At 40.4% G+C, this 24,991-nt stretch overlaps 2 long non-coding RNA genes across 8 annotated transcripts in view; one reads left to right on the top strand and one right to left on the bottom strand.

Annotated features, from left to right (window-relative positions):
- The window catches only part of LOC102152432, a 163,547-nt gene that overhangs the window by 108,689 nt on the left and 29,867 nt on the right, over positions 1-24,991 (bottom strand). For 2 of the 5 annotated variants that reach the window (XR_005365377.1, XR_005365378.1), the window contains exons 4-5: positions 18,322-18,532; positions 18,055-18,149 (exon numbers count right to left, since the gene is read on the bottom strand). The exons of 2 other annotated variants lie outside the window; for them this stretch is intronic. This is a non-coding gene — a long non-coding RNA (uncharacterized LOC102152432). The remainder of the gene's footprint in view (positions 1-18,054; positions 18,150-18,321; positions 18,533-24,991) is intronic. One more of the 5 variants, XR_005365379.1, reaches the window with a different exon arrangement.
- Positions 1-24,991, top strand: part of LOC111097592 — a 143,088-nt gene that overhangs the window by 88,688 nt on the left and 29,409 nt on the right. The gene's annotated exons all lie outside the window — the stretch shown is intronic.

Below are 24,991 nucleotides of genomic sequence, written 5' to 3'. Positions count from 1 at the left end.
CAAAGAAACTGAAAACACTAATTAAAAAACATATATGCACATGCATGCTTATTGCAATAGTATTTACAGTAGTCAAGATATGGAAACAACCCTCAGGTACATCAATAGATAAATGGGTAAAGAAAAAGTGATATATATATATAATGGAATATTAGAAAAAAAGAAAAAAGTGATATATATATATAATGGAATATTAGAAAAAAGAATGGAATGGAATCTTGCCATTTGTAATAACAATGATTTAGAGGGTATAGTGCTAAGTGAAATAAGTCACAAAAAGACAAATACCATATGATTTCACTCATATGTGGAATTTAAGAAACAAAACAAAGGAAAAGAGACAAAAAAACCAGAGTCTTAACTATTTAGAACAAACTGGTGGTTACCAGACAGGAAGTAGGTCAGGGGATGGGTAAAATAGGTGAAGGGGAATAAGAGTACACTTACTGTGATGAACACTGAGTATAGCATTGTTGAATCATTATATTGTATACCTGAAGCTAATATAACACTATATATACTTTTTTTATAGGATTTATTTTTTTTAAGATTTTATTTATTTATTCCTGAAAGATACACACACACACACACACACACACACACACACACACACAGGCAGAGAGACAAGCAGGCTCCATGCAGGGAGCCCAACGTGGGACGCAATCCTGGGTCTCCAGAATCATGCCCTGGGCCAAAGGTGGCGCTAAACCACTGAGCCACCCGGGCTGCCCCATTATATATTAATTATAATGAAATTTAAAAAATAATTTTAAAAGTTATCTTGTGTCAGAGTTCATTTCTCATTGTTCACATCTCTGCACCTAGATACACCCCCACACATTGCAGCATTTTATCCCATGACGTCTTATCTTGTTCTCCAGTCCATTCATGGCTGGCTCTTTCCTATGTCACAAGCCCACCTGCCACTGCTCCCTCACAGCTTTTTAACTCTTATAAGCCATTGGTTACTTTAAGAACATGCTAGGTAGTAAGTAACCCAGGCTTTACTACTTGAATTTTTACTTTAACTATATAATGGAACTCTCTTTTGTGGTAGAATGAAAATGATCTCATCTGTGCTATTAGAAATGTATGATTTGAGTTTTTGTTAAATATTTTTACCATACATTTTTTTTCTCTTTTATGTAGTTCCTTAATGTATTTGTATTATGACTCTCTATTGTGCCAGGTTCTGGTCTTGGGATTCTTTTGCACTTTTAAAAATTATTGAAAATCCCAAAGAGCTTTTGTTTATTTGGGTTATATCTATTTACCACACTAGAAGGCAAAACTGAGACATTAAGAAAAATACTAGTTCATTTGAAGACAACAATAATAAACACATTATGTGTAACATAAAATCTTTAAAAATTTTTTAAAGATTTTAATATTTTATTTAGAGAAAGAGAGAGAGAGAGCGCTCATGTGGAAGGGGAGGGGTAAAAGGAGAGAGAGGGAGAGAATCCCAAGCCGATTCCACACCAAGCTCAGAGCTTGACTTGAGGCTCAATCCCACGACCCCAAGATCATGACAACCAATCTGAATCCAAGAGTCAGATGTTCAACTGACTGAGCCACTCAGGTGCCCCATAAATAACATCTTTTTATTAAAAATATTTATTTTTCTAAACAAAGAAAAGTAATGAGTATCATAGTATTCTTTGGCACTTTTTGCAAATCCTTTTAATGTCTGACTTAATAGAAGACAGCTGGATTTTTACATTGGCCTCTGCATTCAATGTGGTCTATGTTGTTTTTATTGATGTATATGAAGAAAATCTAGCATCACAGAGATACATAGTTGGAAAAGGGAGGAATATCTTAATACCATTTTTGGATAGCTGTAGATTCTACCCCAAAGATCAACAAGAGACAGTTTCTTAAAGGTTATTTGTCAACAGATATTACCAGATATGTTCTTTGAAGCGACAGGCTCACTGTTCATTTTCAAGAAAATGTCTGCCAATATCTAAATCTGAACAAATTGTTATTTAAGGTAAAAATGATGTTTCATGAAAAGAAAAAACAGTTAGTTCAGCTTGCAACTCAAACAATAACACTTCCTAGTTTGTTACACACGCTATTACAGTTGTGTACTCCTAGTTTATTACACAGAGTATTACAAAGACCTACACTGAAGTATTGAGAATTAATGAAACTAACAATTTTTAATGCTTCACCAAGGATTTTCTTAAGTAAAACTGGCTTGCTTTTCTTTCTTTCTTTTTTCTTTCTTCTTTCTCTTTCTTTCTTTCTTTCTTTCTTTCTTTCTTTCTTTCTTTCTTTCTTTCTTTCTTTCTTTCTTTCTTTTCTTTCCTCTTTCTTTTCTTTCTTTCTCTCTTTTCTTTCTTTTCTTTTCTTCTTTCTTTTTTTTTTTCTTTTCTTTTCTTTTTTCTTTCTTCCCTCCTCCATCCTCGCTCCCTTCCTTCCTTCCTTGTGAACTTGTGATAGTGAAGAATATGGTGACCATTAGATACAATTTGGTGCCACCATTATGGCTTGTACTAACACACTGGCAGTTTGGCCCACTGTTACTTTTGCACCCAGTGTAAAAATCCACATAGTGAATAAGGCAAGTCATTCTTTAACATTATTGTAAGAGCAGTTTTGATCTCACATATTCCCTGAAGGAGTTTCTAGGACTTTGTGGACTATTCTTAGAGAAAGGGAAAAGCAGAGGAAATGAAAGGACCCAAGGGAAGAGAGTGGTCCTCACTTTCTGAGTGCTCCTTTCTGCTGCCTAGGACCATGTGTTCTCTATGTCCCCTGATTTGTCCCACCACCCACCAGTTTTCCTCCCCGCCTTTTGTATTGCCCGTAATATGACAATGTCTTTGGGAGTTCCAGGAACGGGGCATTTTACTTGCTTTGTTACTGGCATCTGTAGTAGAGCTAGGAAGAGCAGTGGTATAAGCCTCTTCTCCCTTTCCTTCCAATTCAAAGAATTTCCTCATGAAAATACTGGTATATCCCAATAAAATCTCCAAATTGCTGAATAAACCATCTAGAAAGACAACTGACCAGAAATGTATGCCCTTTTCCTTGTGGTTTTGAAAACATCTGACCCTTAAAGAGGTGGTATTGATTACCTTGGACATTTTTCCTACAAATTTTATTTTCACTGGATTGTAACTGAAGAATTTAGAAAAAAAATCGCTGACTTTATATGCTGTCCATAGGAACGCTCTGTAGGTTAGCCTTTCCTTACTGCTACCACATGTAAATGGATCTGGAAGCTTTGAACTGTGAGTCTATTGGGCTCCCTTCCAAAGTCCTGAGGGCTTGTTTTATTTAAAAACATGACACTTGGCAACTTATATCAAGGGTCTAATTCTTCCTTATAGTACTATAACTAGGTTAAAGAGTATGTGGTAAGCAAAACTATTTACCTGTGATAGAGGGTAATTATCAGGATTATATCAGGCAAGTTCTGAGTCAAATATACTGAAGTTAGCTTTTATTTAAATCTAAAATTGTTTTGCTCTTGGAGATTTTAGACAAGAAAACCATTTGTTCTCAGGACCATAAACTTTGGCATATTTCTAAAAGTTCAAGACTGTGTTATTGTGGTTTTTTAAAAAAATTCACCCATTTATTAAAAACAAAATTTATCAAGAAGCTACTCTGTGCCAAAAATTGCTCTAGACATGGAGGTGGAGCAATGAATAAGACAGACATAATCCCTGCACTCATGAAGTTTATAGTCTAGATGAGAAGTTGAAAAATAATGAGTAAACAACTAAATAAGCAAGATAATTTTAGAGAATGACAAACATATGAAGGGAATAACATGGAGTGTTGGGATAATAAATCACAGAGGAGATAAGGTGGTCAGAGAAGGCTTCCCTAGGTGAGGTGACATTTTGAGATGAGACCTGAATAAGGAGAAAGAGTCAGTCAGGGGAAGAGCCAGGTGGAAGAGAACTTGAAGCAGAGGGAACAGCAATATAGAGGCCCTGAGGTAGGGATAAGTTTGGGGATGCATTAGGAAAATCCTGAGTTTTGGGGCACCTGGGTAGCTCAGTTGTTTAAGCGTCTGACTCTTGACTTTTGGCTCAGGTCATGATCTCAGGATTGTGAAATCAAGCCCCACATTGGGCTCCACACTCGGCAGGGAGCATGCTTGAGAATCTCTCCCTCTCGCCCTCTGCCCCCTACACCTGTTCTCTCTCTTTCTCAAATAAATAAATAAATCTTACCAAAGAGAAAACCCTGAGTTTTTTAATAGAAGTAAAATTTGATCTTATTACTAGCAAATTTTCTGTTAAAATTAGAATAATGCATTATTAAATCTTAAATTAACTTTGACATTTTGACTAGGACTACCAGGGAATTGTTTGTCAGATGATTCTGGTTTAGTTTGGGGCTGAATAATGTTTTTTTTTTTTTACTTAATCACTACATATAATTTCACTTGGAAGTCTCAAAACTAAGTTCTTTATCTGACCTAAAGCCTTTTCCTTTGTCTGCTTTGTATTTTTCTATCCTTTTGTTTTTTTTTTTTAACTTTTATTTATTTATGATAGTCACACACAGAGAGAGAGAGAGAGAGGCAGAGACATAGGCAGAGGGAGAAGCAGGCTCCATGCACTGGGAGCCCGACATGGGATTCGATCCCGGGCCTCCAGGATCGCGCCCGGGCCAAAGGCAGGCGCCAAACCACTACGCCACCCAGGGATCCCTCTATCCTTTTGAAGTAAGTGGCACTATTATTCTTTTAGCTCAAGCCAGTACTCCAGGTCATTCTGTACAGCTGTCTCCCTCACTCCACTCCATTGTAAAACTCATAGATTTTACCTCCTGAATATTTCTTGAATCTGTCCATTTCCTCCATCCTAAATCATCATCATCTCACTCATGTTCTCCAGTAGTGCTCTCTTAAAATGCATCTCTGTATCTAGAGTGATTTTACTAACAAGCTAAACTATATAGTTCATTCTCTAATTAAAACCTGGCAAGGATGCCTGGCTGGCTCAGTTGATTAAGTGTCTGACTCTTGATCTCAGCTCAGGTCTTGATGTCAGGGTTATGAGTTCTAGGCCCAGTGTGGAGCCTACTTAAAACAGTACCAACACCGACACCAACACCACCACCAACAAACCCTGGCAAAACCTCTCCCAGCAGTCTGTAAAAATGATATCCTACAATTAAATCAATTTTTAAAATATAGGGCTAACGAGATAAAGAGATTCCTTTATTGCAGGACTTCTCAGAGCCTTCCAAATGCTAATGTAAGGCATTATGAATCAATCATATGGGCCAAAAATGAGGATATTTTCAGACATAAGTTACAATGAAGCTATTGTTTTGAGAAACACCAAGAGCATCTCATGGAATACCTCAATGAATAATAGTACTTTATATAACTTGGTTTAGGGAATTTGGTTTACAGAAAGAAATATAGTCATGTTAACATGGTATATGAGACTTCCGATGACTTGGTCCTCACCTTCCTCATGAGCTTCATTTTCACCATTCCCTACCTTGAGCTTGATGTCTAATAATAGCAAACCATATCTAGTTCATACAACATGCTCCCTGTGATTTTGCTCAAGTTCTTCCCTCTGGAACATTTCTTCCTCTGGCTAAGTCACTCATCTTTGAACTCTCAACTCAGGGATCTTTCTTGAATTCCAAGTCGAGATAAGTGCCTCTCTTATGAGTTCCACTTATCACAGTTGGAATAATCTGTTTATGTGTCTTCTTCCTCCTAGTTTACTGGGGGTTAAAGACTCAGGGACCACACTATGATGATGAGGATAATGACGATGATGGTAATGACAGCTAACCTTACTGTATTCAGTAGGTGCCAGGCTCTGTATATGAGGTATTTAATATTCATAAAACTCCCACGAGATAAGTATTATTAGTATCCTCATTTTGCAGATAAAGAAGCTAGGGGCTTAGAGGCTGAGGAACTTGCCTGAGGTTATATAACCAGTGAATGATGAGAAGGGGTGTGAATTTAGACAGCCGGACTCCCAAGGCTGCACCTTTTGCAACTGTATCTATAACACCAGCATGGTTCCTGGTAGCAGACACTTGATAAATGCCTGGTAGTGGATACTTGATAAATGCTTGTTGATCTAACCTGTGTGCACTTGTGCACACGCATGTCCCCCCCCCCCGCCATAGAAACTACTAGCACCAAGGAAGTTGGACATATTATAGAAAAGTGTTAAATTCCATCTGTGACAGAACTGCCAGTGGAAAGGGAGTTATGGAAGGGACAGCCAGCGCATGTTCCAAATTACTCTCAGCTTGCTTGCCGTCTTAGACATATGTTCTGAGGGTGGCCAACCCCTGTTTTACATCTGTGTTAGTCTTTGCAGAATAAAGAGCAAATTAGCGTTTAATGGGGACTATTAATATTGTCACCTAATTGAATAATACCTAATAAATCTTTTCTTTTACAACCCAATGGGAATTTCTAGTTAGTGTGGAAAATATTTGATCTGAAAAATATTTTCATACACAAAGAATATATATGTACTTGTGAGAGATATTGAATATCTAATGAAATTTTGTTGACTATTAACTGAACACTTATCCTCCTAGAACTGTTGGCAGTGGCTTTTGAGAGGTAAAGAATAAGTTTTATGATAGTTTCTGCACTTGAGAATTTTGCTATATTGCTTGACAGTATCTAAGTATCTTATAGTCGGCCTCTAAATTGGCATTTCTTTAATAAGAAAAAGTTCAAATATATTATTTTGTTGTACTCTTTGAGGATCAAAAGCCATCATGATATGATTATAATTTGAAATGTGAGTAAGAAGCATGTGGGGTCATGATCTCTATAAGCCTATTCTTTACTACTTAATTAAATTGTGCAGATGATAGAAACATTGAAAGCAGATTATTAGCTTATAAATGATAAAAAGAGACTGGTAACTCCCATACATATGTTTTATGATTTTGTTTAACGAGTCTATTTCATGTAAGATCAAATTAGTTGCTTAGAACAAAGACCTGCATGACTTTCTCTCCCAAATTAAACTATAAATGGGAATGCTTACAAATGCCTGGACTTTTTTTTTTTTTTTTTGCTTAATATGTGCCATATCGCTTTGGAGAAATTATTTAATTATGTTAGAATTCTTTCATTGTAAAGGAAAAGTTTTCCTATTCCCCATTCCATTTCTTTTGAGCATTAAGCACTCATTTATCCCCTTATACTTTACTGCAAGTTGTAACCTGGGGTTTACTGGAATTCTTACTGAGGACACATACTTTCTTCACACTCAGGGCTCTCCCTCAAGCACATGTGTTTTCATGAATGTCTGTTAATTTCCCTGGGAAAGAGCTCCCTACACCATCAGTGTCAATAAATCTACTTGTTTCATTTTTCAGTCTTAGCTATTGTTGAGGTCATGTGCTAATGCCTGTATAAATGAAGGCTCCAGAAAATACTTGCTGCAGTGCTATTTCCTTAACTTGTTTGAGACCATATCATGATACAATAGTCTGGGGGGGGGGGGGGGCAGGGGGGCTCTGTGCTTACAGGGAGGAAAGAAAGGAGTTTTGATTTTTTTCTTTAGCTAAATGTTAGAAAACTTTAAAGCTTAAATTTGAATAATTGTTGCAGATGGGTTAAATAAAATCTATCAACTCAGCATTTTTTTTCCTGTTTCTATTCATCAGTGAATAACAGAAGCCTTTAAAAAAAAAAAAAAAAAGATGTTCTATAAAGTAAGATACAAAATTTGGGTTTGGGTTATAAGTTAGTAGTTCCTATGTACCCTGCCACAAATTATTTTTAGGCCCTGGGCCTCTGAACCCAAGGCAATCTTCTAGGCATCTTTAACATTTTATCACAAGTCAGTGATCTTCTCTCTTCTTTGTCCTCCTATCTTATTGGCAAGTTTCTGTGGTGACCCAATTCTGTTTCCTGTTTAAACTGTATAAATGATTTCATTTAATTCAATATCTAGCTTTTGATACTATCTGCAGATATATAGCTGAAAATGATTCCATTCATTAGCTGATGCATTTTCCCTCTGCTAACCATATTTGGGTCATTTCATTGTTAACTTTGGCTGAGGAAGGAGAAGAAACTCTTTGAAACTGTTCTTACATGTGACTTCATGGGTCTCATATGGGGGTTTATTAGGGCAGAAGTGTGGCTTGCCTGACCCAAAGCCCATTTCCAGGTCTCTCTACCCTTGCCTACCACTACAATGGAGAATGAAGAAGCTAAATATCACTGTTCTAATCTCCCCTGCAGCAAGGAGCGGCCTTCTGACAGAGTTCCGGCCAATGGAGCGTATGTGGAATTCTGAAATGGAGGGTTTGGGAAAGGATCTTTTATTTCCTAATAAAAGAGGCCAGAAGCTGCTGGTACTATAACCTTCCAATTTCTTTTGGTCTTGACCCATAGTTATGACGGCGAAATCCACAAGTCATCCAGCAATGACTTTGAGACAATAAACCAATGTAACTAAAAATTGTAGAGTAGAATTATGGAAGAAACCTTTGTTTTTATTATATCGTGGACGGGATCCCTGGGTGGCTCAGCGGTTTGGCCCCCTTGGACCAGGGCGTGATCCTGGGGTCCTGGGATCGAGTCCCGCATTGGGCTCCCTGCATGGAGCCTACTTCTCCCTCTGCCTATGTTTTTGCCTCTCTTTCTCTCTCTGTGTGTGTGTCTCTCATGAATAAATAAAATAAAATCTTTAATAAAATAAAATAAATATTATATCGTGGAGTCCCACATTATATAGAATTGCTTCCCTCTAGACATTGTATATGAAAAGCAAATCCCTACAGAGTAGTTTCAATAAATAGTTACAGATTCTTTGATACTTCTCCCATCAAAAGAAATGGCCTAATTCCCCTTCTTTCATATAGGCCAGCCTTAGCGAGTTGCTTCCAACAAAACAGAATGCAGTAGGAAAGATAGTATATGACTCCCCAGGCTAGGTCATAAAAGGTCATGCAGTTACTGCTTTGTTATTCTTTGTCTCACATGGGAGCCATGAGTTGATGTATCAGAAGTCAGTCTACACAAAAGCTGCCTTGCCAGAGAAACCATGTAGGAGACCACATAGAAACAGAGATGCTCGAGGACCCCCACTGTACCAGACTCCAGCTCTCTCACTCTTCCCATCAAGGATGAACAAACATGTGAGTGAACCAGCCTTCAGATGATTCCAGGCCCCAGTCTTCAAGCTGCTCTAGCTGATGCCAAGGAGAAGAGACAAGTTGCCCTCTACCAAGTCCTTCCCAAATTGCAGATTCAGGAGGAAAATGTTATTTTAAGCCACTACATTTGGGGATGGTTTATTTCTGCAGCAATAGAAACTGGAACACCCTATTTTTTATACTACTGTTATTTGGATGTTCTGTTACTTGCAGCCAAAAGGATCTCTATCTGAAACAAAAGATTGAAAGAAATTGCTAAAATGACCCTTTTAAGTTATTATAAACACTGATTATCCATTCTTTTCCTCTCTTAGCCTGGCTATGGTAATAAAATTAACTATAATATTGATGTCATGATTTTCCAGAAGTTGACTTAATTTAGTTACATAAAGATTTTATTTTTCAACAGGACTGAGCTAGTAGAAATGTGGAAAAGAAATTTTAATTAAAAAAAAAAGAAATTTTAATTCAGGACACCATATTGCTATTTTCCCACTCTTTTGACATTTTGGTAACAACAAACAATGTCATAGCTGCCTTACTAGCAGGGAAAGCTGGTTTGAGTCCCCAACTTCATCAAGTCTCCTCAGTGTTTGAGGCTGTTTTCTTAATGAAATGCTCCTAGCATTTGACAGCTTTGTTCCTTCATTGACATTTGAAGCTTTTTAAATAGATGAATATTTAATGTCGTATTTAATAGGCCAGATTCCTTGAAGCAAAATCCCATTAGTTGGTGCCTACTTTTTAGAGAGTAGATGGTCACTAATTACTGTTAGAATTTATTTAAAAGGTTTAATATATGGTTTTAATCATAAACTCGTTTATAAACCCAGTAATATAGAAACCAGAGGATTATTCTAGATTAATAGTCATATCCTTACATAGAAGCTGCACTATAAATTAATAATCTTTTATTCCCAGTAACATAATGCTATTTCTGTTGATGGAAATTCCTAATCAGCTTTGTAATATAGCTTGGGCTATTTTTTTAATCCCACTGCACTGAAATTTTAAACCTAAAAGAACAAAATGTAACTCCTGAAAGCTGGTTGCACAAAAGCCAATTTCATTTTTGTGTGTTTATTTACTCAATGTCCACATCCTTAAACTGTTGGCAAATTCACAGCTGGGTGGAGCAGCACATGTGTCATTGTGCTGATGCTCCAGGGCGGGATGGGTGTGGAGGGTGGGTTGGGGCGCAGAGGGGTCCTTGCATAGAGAAGTTACATAAGTGATATCATATGCGGAAGTAGCCTCTGGGGTTTAAAAATAACTGGACAGGGAGTGTCAGCCTTTCTTGGATCGGACTCCCTGATTTACTATCCTTAAGGGTCAGACCTATATTCCTGGGTGGGCTGAGGAGTCTGTTTAAATGCACTCAGTTCCTAATAGCAACCCTACATAATAGCTTAAAGAGCCTGGGAATGTTTTTTTGTCTCAAGGAAGCAAGGTGCTGCATGCAAAAGCTGAACTGACATCTCACTGAGAAGCCAAAACAGGACAGATGTTTCATGCAGTGCCTCAATGTGGTTGTTTCCAGCGTGGTTTCCTTAAATGGACAGGAAACAGAAAAAAACAGAAGACAATTGAACTTCCATAGCAGTTCCAAAGCAGATTAAAACAAGCACTAATTTCCCATCCCGTCCTTCTTCTCCTTACCTATCTTTTCTAGGGAACTAAATTGTTGATGTGTGAGACAATGCCTTGTATTCATGCTACCTGATATTTTTATTTTTGTAATTTGTGAAATATAAGTTGTCAAAGCATATCTACCTTGGTGTCAGAGATTCCTTGGGGGCTAATATCATAATTTAATTGGCACTGAGTCCCCATCTAGCACCTGAGAAAATACTCACCCAGTCTATTTCTATTATATTCTGAGGAGCACAAGCCACAGGGGCTGGGAATCCTCGGTTCAGCACAAGGCTCCCTAGCAAAAGTAGTCAAGGATTTTCTGGCACTGTCTTTTCTTAGAGTCCCTGTTGGCATGTATTAAGGTTATTATATCAGGATGTTTTACCAAAAGGGATAATAACCTACCCTGGGCTGATACTCAGCCAGTCCAAACCTCTGTAACATCAGGGCCTACGTCTACTCTGATTGGTCAAGGCCAGTCCTTGGCCTATCCCATGCATCCCTAGAGTCCAGTTGCCCTGGATTCCCCCTGAATTCTCTACCTCCTTTGCCTACCCTGTTCCCTCTTTCCTCCATCATTCAGGCCCATAATCATTCTTTGACATCCAGCTGAAGGTCACCTCCTGTGTGGAATCCTCTGGCCTTTCCTCATAGCAGAGAGGGAGTGCAGATCTCCCCCAGCACTCTGCATACAGCACTTATTCCATGCTGAAATTGCTTTGTATTTCCGTCTCCTCCACTAATGTGAGTTTACATTTCAGTCATCTTAGCAGATCCAACAATGCACATTGCCTGGCAGGAGACGTAGCAGCTCAGCCAATGTTTCCTGAATAAATGAACGGGCATGACCCTTGCAAATGTTTTCCAAGAAAGAAAGCAAGGAGGTCCCCTGAGGCACTCAAAGTTCTTATTATTTTGTTATGTACAGGTTCATGTTTTGCTTTTTAAATTTAAAAATAATAATGCCTCAGATTTATGGAGCACTTGCTAGCTGCATAATCGTGTTAAAATCCAACAGCCATCTGAGGTAGAGGTTATTATTGCATAGGTTTACAGTTGAATAAATGGAAACTGAGGGAGGTTAACAAGCGTATCCATATTCATATAACTGGTAAGTGGGAGTCTGTTAGGTTTGAAAGCCTGCTCTCAGCCACCAGGCCTTCCACACAGCCTTTCTACCAAACATAAATTATAGTAGGAATACTTTCCTATATCGTTAAACTATTTTAATGCCTTTATTATATAAAGAATAAATTTTGACACACAACTATAGAACCTTGCTGCTCAAAGTGTGTTGCACTGACCAGGAGCACTTGCATCACCTGGGAATTTGTTAGAAATGTAGGATCTCAGGAACCCCAGATCTACTGAATCAAAGTCTGCATTTTAACCAGATTCTTCATGATATGTATGTAAATTAGAGTTTGAGAAGCACCAGTTTAGATCAAGAGTCAACAAAGAAGAGTCATGGGCCAAACCTAGTCCAGTCCCTTTTTTTGTATGGCCCATGAGCTACGAATAGTTTTTACATTCTTAAATAGTTGAAAATTTTTTCAAAAGAAATTTGTGACATATGAACATTATATAAAATTCACATTTCAGTGTCCATAGAAAAAGTTTAATTGAGCCCCGGTGGCTCAGCGGTTTAGCGCTGCCTTCAGCCCGGGGTGGGATCCTGGAGGCCTGGGATGGAGTCCCATGTCGGGCTCCCTGCATGGAGCCTGCTTCTCCCTCTGCCTGTGCCTCTGCCTCTCTCTCTCTCTCTCTCTCTCTGTGTGTCTCTCGTGAATACATAAATAAAAAATCTTAAAAAAAAAAGAAAAAGTTTAATTGAAACACGTTCATTCGTTTACTTACCATCTGTGGTTGCTTTTGAACTACAGTGGCTGGCAGGCTTGAGTAGTTACAAAAGACTATGGCCTACAGAGATATTTACTATCTGGTCCTTTACAGAAAAAGTTTGATGATCTCTTCCCAGCTCTGCCCTCCACCCGCAGCTACCAGCATAAAATGGGTGTGGGGGAAAATGCAGGCGACATTTGGGAGGATTAAGGAAGAAAGAGAGATCTAGAGCTTAGTGGAGGCCAGGGTGCTCCAGGGACTGATGGAAGGGATTTGCCATGGGAAGTCCACAGGGAGAGGGAATGGGCTGAGCACGTGGTGTGGTAAGACAGGGGCAGTGAAGAAGAGGAAGCACAGAAGAAATCCTAAGAAACCCTAAACTTGGTGTGTATAGGGATGAGATTAACTAGTTCTTTGCACTTTTATCTTGAGACAGAATCAGCTACAGTCTTAAAGAGCTTGTTACTTATGCAGACTCCCAGCCTCACCCAGAGAACGCCTGATTCAGTGGGAATGTTTTAACAAGCATCCCAGATGATTCAAATGCTTTGAGAAATACTGCTTCAGTGAATGAAAGAACTCTGCAAGAAGTCAGCTTGAATAGATCATGCCTTTAAAAGTAATCACTTATATGGGTAAGAGGTTGCTTTCTGGATTTTGATGGTTGTGTAGGCCTTCGGGAAGGGGCAGTGGCATTAGAGAGGAACTGGTGGGCTCTGTCTGCTAATACCAATGAGCTGCTGGTGGGGGAATGCTGCAGGCATCTGGAAAACTCAAGGAAAGGCATTGCCTAGGAGAGGGCATCAAAGGAGTTGGGGACGGAGGCCAAGGGTTTTAGTCCAGAGGATACCACTGATGGCCACATAATGGCCAGAGAATAGAGATACCTGCCTCTCCGTAATGACATGAGGATCTCAAGTGATACTTGACAGGCTCATGATCACCATAGGCAGGTGGCAGATCTAATATGTATTTGTGTTTTTTTCTGACCTTTGTTAAATTTGGCTTGTACCCCCCCCCCCCCCAAAACACACACACACTTCTATGGTCTTTTATAATTGTCCATTCCAACTCAGGGCCTATCACATCAAGGCCAAAGAAAAATGGCCTTTATAAGTGGTCCCCTGGACACCTACTTGGCTCAGTAATTACTTAACCAAGTATGTGTTACAGGAGGGACTTTGCATGCTGCTGCTGGGGCTGCTGAGATGAAGTCTGGTGTCTGTCATCGATAGTTTAACTGCTAGCAAAGGAAATGGACATACAAATCCTTACCCAATGGGGTGAAGAGAGGCCAAAGTCTTGGAAAACTTTATACGAAAAAGAAAAAAGATTACAAAGAGTTTGGACCTCTGGGTGGGAACTCTAGGTGTGCTTCATGGAGGGAGTAGCATTTGAGTTGGCCTTTGAGATGGATGTTTCTGTTTCTGGATGTGGCCTTCAGGATTTCCAGCTTGTTTAGGGGGCAAGGGGATTGGGGTCTCTCTGTACAAATAACTAACTTCAATCAGTGGTCTTGGAACTGACAGGAGGTTCCTGACCTGACTTCTAGTGCTGAGTAGGGGCCAAAATCCACCATCTGAAAAACCCTAAACCTCTACAGGGCAAAGCTTGCTACCAAATACAATTTGGGGGATGCCTGGGTGACTTAGAGGTTGAGAGTCTGCCTTTGACTCAGGGTGTGATCCTGGGATCCGGGATCAAGTCCCACATCGGGTTCCTTGCAGGGAGCTTGCTTCTCCCTCTGCCTGTGTCTCTACCTCTCTCTCTCTCTCTCTCTCTCTCTCTCTCTGTCTGTCTCTCATGAATAAATAAATAAAACCTTTAAAAAATTAAAAAACAAAACAAAACCCAAAAAGCAAATACAATTTGGATTACAGCCCCAGAATTGAAATTTAGAAATAGTTCCTGGCAATATTGCTGTCTTCCCTCCCTCCCCTAAGATCTTCTGTCCTCCATAGCAGGGCTTCTAAACCAGACAGTCATGTATGACAAGTAGTGGGGGCTAGGATGGAGGGTGCGTTCTTCCTTTGGGCTGGGACAGTTGCATCCTGAAGCGCAGTGTCCTAAGTAGCATACTACTGACTCCAGACTACCTTTCCCTCTGTTAATTCCCCCTTTCTCAGTGGCACAGGCAGGATTTTTCTGCCCTAATACTCTCCTAAACCATGCTTAATCTGTTTGAATTTGGTCCATCTCACCTGCTAAATTAAGATATAGCCATGTTTGGGTCCATCTGGTGACCCCAGAGGGCCCCAGCTGAGGGATATTTGTGCTTGGGGCTTGGAGCTGAGAATTGTGTGGAGGAGGCACTGGGCTATTCCCCAGACGAGCCTGTGGACTAGGTTTGCATTCAGTGGAGAGGAGACTGCAAGCAGAAGCCAAAAAGGCTGTTTGTTTTTTACATGGAACTCTGACACAAAGGGCCACAAGCAACATTGTTATGGGGTCCAGGTGAGCAAATGCTACCTAGGGTGCACGCAAACATTGCTAATCACTTCCAGAGCTAGTGCTTACAGAATCTTGAACAATTATAATGCACTCAGTTTGGGTCTTTCCCTTAGGTTAGATAAAAGGAACTTTTTTCCTGATTTAAAAGAGTGTGCTACCTCAGTAGTTGCATTTTGGGGATCTCTGTAAGTTGCTTTCTGGGCATGGAAGCAGAATTCTCATGAAGGGCTGGGGTGAGATGCTACTCCAAATGATTGCTTTATGGCAAGCATCACTGATGAAGGTGGGATGCAAGAATATAAGAAGCTTGTTTTGAACACACATGAGATGACCTTGGATTGAGATGCCCATGAGATTGCCCTAAACACAAGCATGGGAGAACAGATTGCTGAGGTCCCTCCTGAAATGGTAGGAGAACACATGAATAAGATGTGAATTATTATTGTTATTGTAACCTCATTTGTACCCACTGGCCGGGGAGCCTTAGAGAAATTTGTTTTGTTTATAAATTTACGTGCATGTATATGAGATTGATACTGTTCCAGGAAAGAGTGTCACTCAACCCAGTTGCAAACACTGTAGCTATAGAGGCCTGTGAACAGGTGCCACACTTAGTACGAATATGGAACCTGCAATTATTTCTGTTTCCTAAGCCATTCTTGTCAATAAGTAGTAGTATGGCATAGGTACTTTCCCATCAAATGGGGTACATGGGTAAATTTTTGTTTGTAGACGATCTGCTTTTGTTTGTAGACAATCTGCTTGCCCCCTAGAACTGGAACTTTGTCATTTTGTTCATTTGTGTATCCCCAGTACCTAGAACAGTGCCTGGAGTTAGTAGGTGCTCAGTATTTGTGGATGAATGGATACATAACTTAACAAATGAAAACTTGGATTTTATGTTTGAGCTGGAAACCATCTGTCTCTTTTCTCAGATGCTGTTACTTCTGCCAAATATACCTGAGTCCCTTGCCTATCGTCAATTCCACTTTCTCAGGGTAGAAACTGTGGGTGGTTCCCAGGGTATTATGGGTCAGCATGTGGTTGTGGATTCTTACACAAACACAGAGGCCCCGGGCTTAGCAGATAGTCCCAAAAGCTCAGAAGGACTTTCAGGCATAATACTATAAAGTTCCTCTTCCTTAAAACATCTTACTTTTTTCCCATTATGAAAATAACACATGCTCATTAAGTGAAGATTGGAAACAGTAGAAAAATCTGAAGGTCAAAACATTATCCATAATCCTTTTACTCAAAGACAAATCCATCCTTCTCTTTCTCCTGGATTACTGAAATAGCCTTTTAAACTTGACCCCCTTCCTTCTAGCCTAGCCACCCTCCAATCTAGTTGCAGGGCCAGGGAGAGATATTCCCAAAACACAGATCTTAAAACAATTCAAAGGCTTCCCATTGCCCTCAGTATCCAAACCACTCGACAGGGTTGGCTCTGCTTATGTCTTCAGCTTCCTATTCCTCTGAGTCCCTATCATATGATGCTTGCGTCAAATGGAATTTCCTTCAATTCTTTGAATGAGCTGCACCCTCTCCTGCTGTCTCTGGTCTTTTTCACGAGCTGTTGACTCTGCTTAAAACTCTCCACCTTTCTTGGTTCTATGCTTTATCTCTTTGTTTCCGTGCCTGTGTTTATCTTTTTCTCCCTCTGATTTGGAATTTAGATACTACTTTCCTCCCTCAAACTCCATTCTTGACTGTCCTTCCCCATTGCCCTACCAAATCTGAGTTTCGAGGTCTTCCTGTTTGCTTAAAAACAAAAACAAAAACAAAAAAACACATAGATTTCTTCTACCATATAGCTCACTGAACAGTATTTTAGCTCGTTTGGAAGGTCTCTCTTTATCCTCAGTGCAGAGCTCACTTCCTATTTCATGTTACACAGCTCAATCAATATTTGTGGAGGTGAATTTAAATTGAATCATTGTTTACATTTAGAAACATTTCCTCTTAACCTTTGCTTTAATCATATGGTGTTTTCCATTCTACACAGATGTAAATTTTATGTTAGAGACCATATAGTATAAATGTAAATTTACATTCTACACAGATGTAAATTTTATGTGAGAGACCATATCGTATAAACATTTTATTATTGTGTTTTTTCCTAAACATTATAGGAAATATTTTCAATACTTACCCAGAAGACTTACCCAGTCTTCATAAACTTTATTTTTAATGACTGCATACTATTCCATCAAGTGAATATACTCTGGTTATTGTCTATTGTAGGACACTTAAGATTATTTTGCATGCTATAATTTGTTAATAATTAAAAAACCATCTTTGGATATTTTGGGGAATAAAACTTTTTCATATTTTGCATTATTTCCTTAAAACACCTAAAACAAAATTTTAAGATCTCTGGGCATTTGCATTTTTAATACATGTTGCCTAATTGCCTTTATAGTGTTATTTATCAATTTATATTACCACCATCAACATACATGAGTGCTCATTTCATTCATCCTCAATAAAGTAACTTCTCACCAATTAAAAACTTTCAAAGAACATGTACCTCCCAAAGATAGCAGCACTAAGGACACAGGACCGACATTTGTCCCTCTTATCACTCCCTTCCAAGGGTAGTGTCTCAGTTCCATTTTAAGAGTTGAAACTTTCTCAACTCTCACCTCACTTGGCTGAGCAATCACTCCGAACATCTGTTTCTTCTTCTTAGGAGAGTGAGGTAGTTCTAAGTTTCTTCTTTTTATTCTATGTCAAACCCTTTAGATGTGAACCCAGGCCAATCTCTACTCCCATTTCCCAGTCCCATTTCCCATCAACATGCACATGCACACACACTCACCAGTTAAAGTCCACTGTAGGGTAATATTCCACTGAGACCACCTTCCCACTCAGCTTGTCTTTTTCTAGTCTCTGATTTCTTGGCTCTTCTCCATAATTCCTACCTTTTGCCTGCTTTCCTTCCTCCCTCCATTTTTCAACATTTTTCTATTAAGCACCTACTAGGCATAGTACACGTGCTGGGATGAATGGAAAATAAGGCAGCAAATCCTCCCTCTCACCTTCATGGAGTTTACATTCTAGTGGGTGTTCACATTCTAGATTAAAAACAAAAACAAACCCATATTAAAAAGTTACACATTGTGATGGGCATTATAAAGGGAACAAAGGCCAAGAGAGAGAATAAAGGATTTTAAAATAGAATAATACTCCCCCCCCCATCTTCTCCCTTAACTCCTAACCATGCTTTGTTTTCTCTATAGCACTTACCACATCTGACAGAGTATGTATAATATTTCTTGGTTTGTTTGTTTATTGTCTGTGGCCACCAACTTGAATGTAAGCCCCAGGAGAGCAGGGGCTTTGCAGTTCACTGCTGCACCTGGCCCGCTGCTGGTTCTCAGTATCTGCTGGATGACTTCATTAGTGGAGGCTTTCTTGGGAGGTGTGCATGAAACTGGGGTTTGAGGATGAGAAAGAGCTGTTTGAGAAGAGAGGTGGTGTCAGAGTACAGGCACAGGAAACAGCTGGTGCCAAGGCTCTGGGGCAAGAAAAAGGATTGGAGAGCAGCCCAGAGTGGCTAAGTCAGCATGAGCAAGGCAGGCTGCAACACCAAATGATAAGGTTTGCCAGGGAGGTAGGACCCCTATCATGCCAGGCCTTATAGGCCCTGTTGTTTGGATTTCATTCTAAGGACAATGGGAAACCACTGAAAGCCTTGTCTTGGCATGATACCAGAATATGCTGCCCTGCTTTGGCAAAATATAACTACAATATTTGTGTGTGGGGTGGGTGGGGTAGGATGGGGTAATTCACATGGTGAACTCTTGTGCATGAATTTGTCCTCTGTGACCCATATTCTTCCTATTGGGTGTGGAGTATCAAATTCCTTTCAAGCCTATTGTTTTAGGATCCTATAATTATAAGGCAACAAATGTAACTATATTCCCCCCTGTTCCCTTATGTTTCTGTGTTTCACCAGGATAAGAAACTACACTCCTGAAGCAGGGTCCAGACCTACCATTTTTAGGATGATGGTAGATCTGACACAGATTTGGTGACTGGGGGGACCATCTTTTGTTTTTTGTGATTTTATTTCATTTTATTTATTTGAGAGAGAGAGAGAGAGAGAACAAGAAGAGGAGGGGCAGAGGGAGAAGCAGTCTCCCCGCTGACCAGGGAGCCCGATGGGGCTCAATCCCAGGACCCTGGGATCATGACCTGAGCTGAAGGCCAACGCTTAAGCCACTGAGCCACCCAGGTGCCCCTGTTTTTTTTTTGTTTTTGTTTTTGTTTTTTTGTTTGTTTGTTTTTTTAATGTGAGGAGTGGAGTCATAGCTTTTCCTTGAACTCTACCATTTTGTCCAGCCTGGTTCATTTTCTCAGACCTGTTTGGGATCTAGATAAGAGTCTTATGAGAATTCAGGCCCTGTAAGAGCAAGAGAGGCCCCTTTAACAAGGGAGAGCCCCAGAAAGCTGGGCCAATGGAAAGGCGTACTGCTTCCCAGCCAGTCATATCTGGTGGCTGTCTTTTGGGGATACCTCCCTCCTGGCTTCTAACTCCTGCAGTTTTGGTGCTTATCCTTTAGCAACTCATCACAGCTTTTGGCTCATTCCAACTGGCACCTCTTCCTGTCACTCTCTTCCTGCAAACAACCTCCTTCTTGCCCATGTACTTGTCAGTTGGGTCTCCTTCGCCTCATCCTTTCCACTAAGAAATGCCAGCCATTCTGATCCAGCCTGCAGGCCTCCTTCAGAGAAGCCACTTTGTTAGCTGTCCCTGAGCGACCTATTTCTCTTTGCCCAATCCTAGGAGCCATGGGATAGATGGAGCTGGAGCTGGAAGGTGTGTAAGTAGCACAGAGTAAAACAGTGTGACTGGACATTGGACAGCTGGCAGACTTAGGACACTAACATGGGGCACGTTAGGGATGCCATTTCCACTTTTCCTGGAGGGGAGAGAGAGATGGAGGGGTCCTTTTTGTTTTGTTTTTGATTGTGAGCAAATGGCCCTTCATAAATCCAATTATTGTAATTGAGTTAAATTTAAAACAGATCCAGTCTGGCACATAGTTAACAGAATACCTAACTGTTACTGGGAGTTGCATGGCACTTAGGCACACCCTGAAAGCAATTTACTGATTATTATTTTTTATTTAGTTAAACCACACTTTGTATTTCTCATCTCACTTGACTTCTCTAGTGTCTATAATTGGCATAGATGGTATTACCATGGTGGTACTATATTAGTATCATACCAGCACATCATACTTTATGGCAATTATTATCCCATAGAGGAAATTAGACAGAGTCCACACATGTGATTAACAAGTGGAAGGGGTCAAATACTATGTTTGATCCCAGTGTTCGTTCTGACTTTAGCCCACCGTCCTTTGAACAGTATCATTTGCATAATCACTTTTACCCAGCACACCTGAAAGTCAGGCTCTCATTTGCCAGCAGTAATGAGGGGCAGTGGCCATTCTTGCAGCAAAGTGAAATAGAGCCTTGGATTCTGGAAGCCCATAGTCTTAGGGTGGAAGGGTGGATGTGTGTGGAATAATCTTTGAAGGAGGTGGGGCTGACAGCACAACCTAAGTGCTCTATAGTTCCCTACCTCCACTTGACCCTGGCACCCAAAAAAGGCAGAACCAGTCTATACCAGAAGCATTCTTATTGTGCTATCAGGAAAAGGAAATTCCTTGGCTAAAGGATGGCCCCTGCCATTTGTATATTGCTCAGATATGCAGCAGTTCATTTTAAAACTAAAGAGGCATAAAGGTGCGTAAAGAATAGAGAGGGTCTAGCCTCTGGGTACCTGATTGTGGGGAATTGGGGAGAATGCTGAAGGAGGGTGGGGAGAGGTGGAGCAGTTAATGGGAGATATGTGTGGGAGAAGGGAGCGGAAGGGGAGATTGAAGAGAAGATGAATCCCATTTGCCAATGATACCACTGGCAGGACCATGTTACAAAAGATTAATCTTCTCGCTGGTCTTTTCTATTTTAGAGTGCCATGCCTATTCCTTTGGGAATAGGAGTTTTCTCCACTTATTTCCTACCATGGAACTTCCATTAATTGGCTTGCCAAGGGCAGGGGTCACACTACCTCTGATGGCAATCAGAAGTGCTTAGTGGCTGATGGAGTAAGCTGCTTACTTCAGACAGATGGAACAGCAGTGGGAATGTGTACTCTATTTCATGGCAGTCATGTGAATGCTTTATTTTTCTTGGTCACTGAACTCGCGTATGACTGTAGAGAAGGTGACAAGAAAGTGTGAAAAGATGCTAAAGCCATTTGAGTAATCTGTTCTTTGCAGGCTTTGGAGCCCTGAATAAAAAGCTACTTCAGAATAGGTCAAATGGAAGACTGGCCAGTCACGGTTGCTATGGTAACCAATAAACATGTTTGTCTTTCAGAGGCCCTGCCCCTGAAGAGGATGATGGCTATTGTTATGAAATTTGTGAACTTCATCTGTTTCACCACTATTTATTTTCAAAGTTGCTAATAGTAATGAATTACTCATTACCTACAAACAGGCCATCTTTGCTCAGGTTTGGTGCTAACCCTAGCCCCTATGTTCCTTTCTCCTGTGGTCAGGGTCTGGTATGCAGTTCTGACCTCTCTCATAGCCTGCAGAGGCTCATGGGAACCATGGAAAAGCACACAGGAGTGTGGCAACGACGTGACCAGAGCCTGCGGTGTGACTCTCGCTACTGTGACTCTCATTTCCATTAAAAGGGGGATAAAAATATCTTCCCCTGGGATCCCTGGGTGGCGCAGCAGTTTAGCGCCTGCCTTTGGCCCAGGGCACGATCCTGGAGACCCAGGATCGAATCCCACGTCGAGCTTCCTGCATGGAGCCTGCTTCTCCCTCTGCCTATGTCTCTGCCCCTCTCTCTCTCTCTCTGTGACTATCATGAATAAATAAATAAAATCTTTAAAAAAAAAAAAAAATCTTCCCTACCCACCAAATGGGGTTTTGCAAAGTTATATGACACTTTAGAAATAAAACTGATTTGAAAATGTTTAGTGCATTATACTCACTTAAGAAAGAGTAGAATTAAAAAAAAAAAGAGTAGAATTTAACTTCTCAATCTCCAGATAGGATGCTTATTACAGATGACTAATATGTTTCCCCTTAAGTATCAATCCTAAGTGAGTGATAGTCGCTGCCTCTGTGTTGAGAAGGATTCTGAGGTTATATCTAAACTCAGCTGGCAATGATAGCAATCATTTAGTGATGTCTGCCACACATTGGGGCAGGAGGAGAAGTGGCTTCACAAGTGCTGTGTATGTGCCACCTTAGTTCAGGATGTTCCTCCATTGCTCCTAGAGTTGCATTTGGAGGTGGAGTATTCACTACTGCTCTGTAGCTTGTTTGGTCCTGGTCTGCTAGAACTGATTCATGGGAGATGAATTCCTAACATTTCAGGCTGAAACCTATAATGATTTTTGTTTTTTCAAAAAAAAATTTGATTTCTTGCTAGGAAAGTGAAACATGTTTGTTGTTGGAAGTTTGACAAATAACAGAGAAACAGACAAAAAATAAGAACAGCTCATAATCTCATCATTCCTGGATAACTTTAACATTTTGGAATGGATTTCTTGCCTTTTGATTTGATTTACTTATTTTTAAAAAATGATCACTGACTGCTGTGTGGAGAATGGATTATAGGCACATAATATGAGTGCAGAGAGACCCATTGAAAGGCTGTTACAGAAGTCTAGGGAAAAGATGTTGGTGTCCTGGGCTGAGGGGTAAGTGGCGGAGATGGTGAAAGGTTGTTAGATTTGGCATATATTTTGAACATAGAAACAATGGGACTTGCTGATGGGTTGGATGTAAGGAAGGCAGGCATGAAAAGGATGCTGTCCAATCTCATTTCCAGTGAAATGATGATCCATTTACAGGGGTGGAAAATAACAAGGGAGAAGCAGATGTGTGTGTGTATGTAGGGGAAATGCAGTGGTGGAAATCAAGAGTTTAGTTTTGGATATGAGAAGTTTGAGTGAAAATTTTATATCCTAGTGAAGATTTCGATATCCAGTTGGGCCCAGGCAGTTGGATATATGGTGGGAGCCCTGGGGAGAGGATGGGACTAGGGATTCTAATCTGAGGATCATCTGATTGAGAGGATGGAAAAGAGACCTGTCTAGGAAGTTAAATAAGATGGACAGGAAATCTGAGACTGAGACCTGAGGCCCTCCAATATGTGTCCATTGGAAAGAGGAGGAGGAGGAGGAGGACACATGTAAGAAACTGAAGGAGTGGCAAGTGACTAGGAAGAAAATTAGAAGAGAGTACAGTGCTCAGTAGCCAAGGGCAGAGGGTAGCTCAAGAGAAAGGAGTGCTCCCTCTCTCATGCATATTTTTACATGGAATATGTACATTTTTACATAGAATATGTACATTTTAACATAAATATAGTGGCTTTTTCATTTATCATGAACACTTCCTCATGCCCTTAAAAAAAAACCTTCTACCTTCTAAAATATTAAAAGTACCTTCTACCTTCTAAAATATTAAAGTAGTACATGCCTATGGATGTAACCTGCCAAAGAACATTCTTGTACGTACATCTTGTGTTTCCTTAGATTACATTTCTGAAATGGAATTACTGGTAGATATGTACATTTTTAAGGCTTTTGGTACATGTTGTCAAATTACCTTTTGGAAAGGTTGTATCAAAGCTGTGCACTCTAGCAGCAGTCAAATGAAACCAAGTATTTGGCAACCACTGCTACCATGAAAAAATCTCTTGCTCTCTCTCCCTCAGCTCCCCCGACCCCACATATATATAAAATACTATCTTGGCTCCCCCGCCCCCCCCCATTTGCATGACTTGATTAATGGAGGTCAAGTATGTTTCAGCATCAGGCTTTTTGAGTGCAATCTGAGTGGTAACAGTGTTGATCCCTGTACCCAAACCTCCATAGTGTGAAACTATGAGTATAAATATCACCCAAGTCAGCCATTCAGGGCAAGAGGGCTGGGGGATGGGGGAGAGGAACAAAGCTGGTTCTGAGCCAGGTGGAGTAGATCTTGTCAGGAGGAGTGTGGAGTTCCTGTGGTTCCCACAACTTGCAACGCCTCCTCCCCTCCTGGCCTGACTTCCGCTGGGCCCAGCCTGGGAAAGGGCGTGGCCACTGAGGGGCAGAAGTAACTCTCCTAAGAGCAGCCTTGAAAAGCCAGATGGGAGAGGTTGTGGAAATCTCTGTTGCCAGTGAACAGCCCCAGTTGCTCAACTCAACAACAAGCGTGAGCCAGAGGGACACAGGCAAACTGCTGCACGGACGACGTCCTTTGCCGACTGTGTGGAGCCGAACACTGCAGTTGTGACAGGCCTTGGTCTCTGTGTGGAGACCTTAAGAATCCTCTGCCGAGCCTTTCTGGGCATCACTCCAGCTAAGGCGGGAAGACCCTGTGTGTTGTGAAACTGCGGCGGGGCCTGGCATCTTTCTGTTGGTCTGCAGCATTGCAAAGGACTGTTGCACCACGCTGTTATACTACAGATGTGGAAATGGTAGATACCGAGCTGATAGAAATCTCAAGAACATGTGGGACAAAAAGATAGGCAGAAAATGTGGATTGCAGCATTCTTGTATGTAATATTTCTCATTTCATAACAATGCCAATTAGAACAAGATATCTTAAAACAAAATGCAACTCAAAGGGGAAGAAAAGGCATCATCCTCATCCTTTGCTTTCTGGATGGCACCAAAACTTGTAGTATTTTCTATGGCAGTCAAGAAAGAATTTCTGGGAGAATTACAATCATGTAAATTACCACAGGCCCCAAATCCAAAGTAAATCGATGAAAATGGGAAATTTTCAACAGACATAAGACTGATATCCAGTCTTTTCAGATATTTTTCTTTTTAAATTATAAAATAATACATTTTTGTTATGAATCACTTGAATAATGGAGAAAAGTATAA

Source organism: Canis lupus, chromosome 10, assembly GCF_011100685.1.
Source record: "Canis lupus familiaris isolate Mischka breed German Shepherd chromosome 10, alternate assembly UU_Cfam_GSD_1.0, whole genome shotgun sequence".
In the NCBI taxonomy this organism is placed as follows: Eukaryota; Metazoa; Chordata; class Mammalia; order Carnivora; family Canidae; genus Canis; species Canis lupus.
The sequence above is the reverse complement of the archived record's forward strand: the minus strand, read 5'-3'. Positions and strand labels throughout refer to the sequence as shown.